The sequence below is a fragment of the Crocodylus porosus genome, unplaced genomic scaffold, assembly GCF_001723895.1.
Source record: "Crocodylus porosus isolate Cpor-Errol unplaced genomic scaffold, CroPor_comp1, whole genome shotgun sequence".
NCBI classification, from domain to species: domain Eukaryota; kingdom Metazoa; phylum Chordata; order Crocodylia; family Crocodylidae; genus Crocodylus; species Crocodylus porosus.
In genome coordinates, this window is record NW_017728917.1 from 25,062,714 (window position 1) to 25,068,343 (window position 5,630).

Below are 5,630 nucleotides of genomic sequence, written 5' to 3' on the forward strand. Positions count from 1 at the left end.
CAAGATCTTCAATTGTTTTGGCCTCCTTGCCATTGCATTAAGGTCCAGTTCTGTCAAGAACCATGTAAAAGTTAATGTGCAGCAGTTTCTCTATGATAAAAGAAAGCATGTACAGGTGTCTTACATGAAAATGAGCTGGCAGAAACTGTGTGTCACAGACTAAACTAAGAATCTGGAGCCACCAACCCCACATGCAAACAAGTGCCCAAGTTGCAACAAAGTCTGTCAATCCTGGATCAGCCTCATCGACCATCTTCAGACCCAAAGATCAGGCAATTGTGGAAGACAGTCATCCTCAACCATGAGGGGTTGCGGAAGAATAAGAATATAAAGGTTCTTCCATGCAGAATTACAGGGAGCCTATGGTCAAAGTCTGTACGTGTCCTGCAATCACGGTACCTACTCTAATGCCTGGTACAGTGCTGTGGGTAGACATGGTGCTCCAAGCATAAATCCTAGGGAATGGAGTGTCTCATTCAGGGTGGGTCTAAAATGAGAATGAATCAGAGTAACAGCTAAGCATGGCTCTTTGTTCAGGCCACCCACTATCTGCTGCATCTGGTCTCCAGTTACTCTTAGTCAAGCCACAAAAATGGAGCACCAGAGACAGCTTTGAACGTCCTTATTTATACCAGTTGTGTTGACTACTGAAGTTAAGGTCTGCATACTTTTTGAACTGTAACATGATCACTTCCTGAGAACAATCATTAATAACATTTTCTTCTAGTGAAAATTCCTGATAGGTTTATGATATTTACAGCTCATATCTGCATGTTCAGATTCTGGAAAAGGTTTGTTTAGTAGAACATGCTTATATCGTTGAAAAACCTAGTTCCAGTAACTTAGCAGAGTAAGTACTCATGAGTACATCTCTTTGTCTTGTTCATTTCAAAAGTATCAATTTTGCTTAATATCAAGCAGTTATTTACTGTACAATCCCCTAAATTTAGGAGGCTCTAAGTTAGGGGCATCCAACTTTTTTGGCCCCTTAGGCTAGATCCAGACTACAGAGCATCTTCCAATTTGGTTCCTGACCCACCTCTGGTGGCTGGGAGAGTGGCAGCAGCAGCAGGGTGTCCAGCAACAGGGAGCCATGGGGATTAACACAGCTATCGCATGTTATTGATAAAGCATGTCCCCAACAGGGCTCTGTACCCCAGAATTTGTTCAGTGGACCCTACCCAACTTGCCTGAATTCCTCCAGGAGCCTTCAGGCATTGCCTCCTGAGGCTGGGGGGCGGCATGGCGACTGCCCACAGATGGCGGCAGTGGGGGCGTGGTGGCAGCAAGAGGAACTGCCCACAGGCAGCCACGGTGACATGGGCAGCAAGGGCAGGCTGAGTGGGGACCGCCTGCAGACGCTAGTGGCAGCATTGGCGGCAGCCAATCTCAGGGGGGTATGTGCCACCCTGTTCCCCCCCTATGCATCACCTATGCCTTCACGCCATATATTTGGCACCCCTGGTCTAAGTAATTGCTGCAGTATTTCTGTACCTACAGTTGAACTGGGCATATTATTTTTTAATTAAAAGTTAAATACAATCTTGACGCAAATGGGTGCACAATCCTCCTCCTGGGGGAAAGCTGGAGGAAGCTGTGGGCGTGCAAGAAGTTGCAATCCACCTTTTTCCAAGTAAACCTGAGATGACCCCTGCAGCTGAAGGTAGAGCTTAGTCATGAAGATGAACTGACTGAAGTCTTTGTTGGTGTAGGTTCTTGAGGAGCCCCTGATAGATACAATAGTTTTCTGAGCTGTTCATAGTGAAGTGTTTCATGGTCATAATTCCACTAAGGTAGAAAATTGAAAAGTGGTAGCAGGGGTTAATTTGGCGTTATTTCTCACTTTAGATGCTCTAGGTCAAAGCTGGCCAATTGGCAGCCTGTGAAAGGTTAATGTGCAGTCCCTGTGCTCCTGCCTGGCTGCTGTTCCCACATTGCTACAGCTGCTGTTGCAACGGAGGTTTGTAGGATCCCTCCCTCTCCCTCAGCTTTTGCTTCCTGCTCATGCCACAGGGCATGGGGTAGCACTGCACAGCTTGGTGCAGCCAGGTAGCTGAAGTGTGAGGTGACCACACATGTGGTGTAGCAGTGCAAGGGGGGGTCTGTCCATGCATGAGGGTGTGGCCCGGGGAGCTGTGGCTCACACTAGCGCACAACCCTGGCCACTTATGAGTTGGACAGCCCCGCTCTAGGCTGTCAGGCACTCTATAACATGGCTTCAGTAGAAAATGAATCTGTGTTATAATGTGATCGTGTGGAATCAGGTTAACTAACATATTGTTAAACAGGACTTTGCAGTTTTTGGAGATAGGGACAGGCCACGTTTAACATGACATCAGCTGGCTTGGCTGCTCTAAGTAGCTGACACAACTTAAAATGCTACATGCCCCACCTGCAAAGCCCTGTTTAATGTCACGTTAGTTATCCTGACTCCTCAGGATTGTGTTTTCACAGCCACTAAGTGTTCTAGTAAGTCAGTGTTGAGCAGATAAATGAACACACGGCACCAATTTATGAAGTATTGCTGTATTGCTTATAAAATGTTTCCTGTAATTGTAACCATGCATGGAACTGTAAAATGATTAATCTCTGCATATGAAATTTGGCTCTTAGTCAGGCTCATGACATATTTCTCCATGTGTTCAAATATCAGATAACTTTACTAATACTTATTTAGCTAAGGTGTCTGCTTGCTGAATAAACTTTAAAACACCATTATGTGTAAGATCAGTGGTGCTTAATGGTTAATGATTTTCTTCTATAACATATCAATACAACTGGAAAACAGGATATTATAGGCTATTTTTCTGTTCTCTTTTCCACTCTCTTCTAATTGTAGGCTTGATATGGACTTCACAGTTTAGATGGCACAATGGGCTTTGGTCAAACAAAGCAGGAAGTGATAAAGAGAAATGCTTTCTGTCTGCCTACACCCAAGTGTTCCGTTTGGAAAAAAATAAAGATAGGAACAAACTTTATGTTTGAATTCATTCTCTGCCTGTGAGGTGGGTGCAAGTTCTCTTCAATAGGTTAGCTAGCAACAAGATTGTAGAGAAGACTTATTTGAAGTTCTGCTAATTAATTACATTGCCTGATCTGGAGGGACCATGTTTCAGTGACCTTGGAAATACATTTTTCCAGCTCATGGATTCTTAGAAGGCTCTTGAGGGAAGCTTACAGCTGTGTCAGGTATCAAATGATTCTTGTGGTGTATGTAGGATGTATTCTCTTGTGATTGGTGTTTAGAAGAACTAGGAGTTCTGGGGAGCTGGGGGTGTGATTGCAACCAGAGACTAGGAGAATTTTTGGTCTTTCACAGGAAGTGGCTTTGTGGCAGTCTTATTCTGGGTGAAGTATTCTGAAACATTGTTGAGCTTCCCTGCGCCTTAGCTCAACTTCTTGCAAAGAGGCCAGGTGGTAATAAAAGTTTACTTTGGTCCTTGCAATAGTTAGGCAGCCTAAGAGAAGGAAAACCTTACTGTCATTCTTGATATCATCATTTTCTGCTGCTGCCTGCCAGTGCTCTGCTGGCTCTACAGGAAATTCCTAATTGTTAATTTTGCTAGAAATGCTTTTCTTACACAGGCAGCCTGAGTTACTGCTGTGCTGGCAGACTGCACGCTTGGCATAGATTGTAAAGACAACCTGAAGAGCTGTGGATTTAAGGAATCCTTAAGATTTTTGTAGGAATTAAGTTTTTCAGCTGGAAGCTATGGTATGTGCTTTTTACCTGTGTGGAGAGCTGTTTATTGGTCACATACAAGTCAGTGTGTAGAGACCTACTTAAATCGCAATTTCGCAAGTTTTGCTGAAACCACGTAAAATGGCAGTTTCTGCAATCACTGCAAAAAATGGTGTTTCCCATGACTGCATGGAATCTCACCCAAAAAATAAACGCATAGCAGAATATAAAGAAAGTGAAGCAATCCCTGCATCCATAGAGCATGTGGTTTGAGAGAGAGAGCTACTGAGAGGCTGAGCTAGTGACATAGACTCAGTGACGGTGCCAGTCTGGAAAGCGAAAGGGTTTTGGCACCATCTTTTAAGAAGCCAGATGTAATGCTGCAGTCTGAAGGTGACTGATAGGCCTCTTGGCCAATCAGTGAGGGGTGGGGCTCCCAGGGCCCCATGGCTTATCAGTGGCATGGGGGCTTGCTGCAAAAAAGTGAAATTGTCTCCATGCGCTGTGAGTAGCCCATGCAGATCCCTTTGTCTCGTTGCAATTTAGATAAGTTCCTATCAATGTGTAATTAGTCCTTTCTTTTGAAGGTAACAAACCACCTGTACTGGAAAAGGACCTGTGGGTCATGTAGGACAGCTCTGGAGGTATCCACATGAATTTCCTTAAACCTATTAGGTAACTTTACTTTCTTTAAATACAGGCTTTGCGGTCCATATAGGGAGTGAAGATACCACGTAAGAGTGGTGAGCCTCAGGGCTGGATTAAAACAGTATTTGAAGTGACTGGGAACTCCTCTCAAAGACACTCATTCCTGTAGAAACAGTGGCAAGGTACGAGGTTTTTCATGCCCCTTTCCCCCTCTGGCAGATGTATTCCAGAGACAGTGCCAAGCCATTCTCTGCAATTCTCCCCTGAAGTCACATTCAGAGTTTGCACAAAGGGCACTTAGGTAAACTGAGCTTTGCCCTTCTACCCCTTGGAAGAACAGGAAGGCACCCCAGAATTTTCTTAGGAGCCACTGTATATTTGCTTGGGTCAATGGGGAGCAAGGCCTTATTGATAAGGGCCTGAGGAGCAATGGGACTTCAGTTAACACCTCACTTTGCACCACTTATAACTCTTGTTTCAGCTTTTTAGAGTCAGGCAGGTTACGCATAGATTTTGTCTGTAGATTACTGGTTGGCTGTCCACTTGCAAAGCAATGCATTGTTCAAAATGCACATTACGCCAGACAGTTCTATATAGCAGTCTTCCAGTTAGTTTCCGGGTAGAGTTTAAGGTGTTGGCTTTGGCCTAGAAAAACCCTAAACACTTTATGCCATGGCAGGTTGACAGATCAGCAAAGTGAACCACGGCAGGTTGACAAATCAGCGAACCAGTGAAGTCTCCTCTATAAGAGATTCTTAACCCTGGAACTGGCTTTCACTCTTCCTAAAAAATAACCTGGGTCTTTTTGACCTTCACAGTATATGTGATAGAGGTTGGCTCATCTACTTTCTGAGTTTTCAGAGAAGAATGGATTAAATTAAATGGACTGACATACCAGGGACATCGATTTTAATATTTATGAAGATATCCTCAACTATTTATATTGCTGATATATTGAGAAGCAGCGGGTCTGTGTGAAGCGGCTAACATTTGCTTCGGATTTTGATTCAACCGATTCGGGGGACATTGATTCAATTCGGTGATTCAAATCACTGTCCCAAATCAGTTCGCTCAAATCTGGTTTGGAGATTTGGCTGCTGCCGAATTAGCTGAATCTCTGAATCACATAGGCACATCCCCTACCTGCTCTCAATGCTCTGCCCGCCCCAGCTCCTGGCTCCTTGAAAAAAAAAAGCCCCCACTCACCGGCTCCTCCTGCCAGGGGGCGATCCACTCTGTCCCTCACTGCCCCATGCCACATGGGGGAGCTCTGTCAGAAGCCCCTGACCCCTGCCCACTC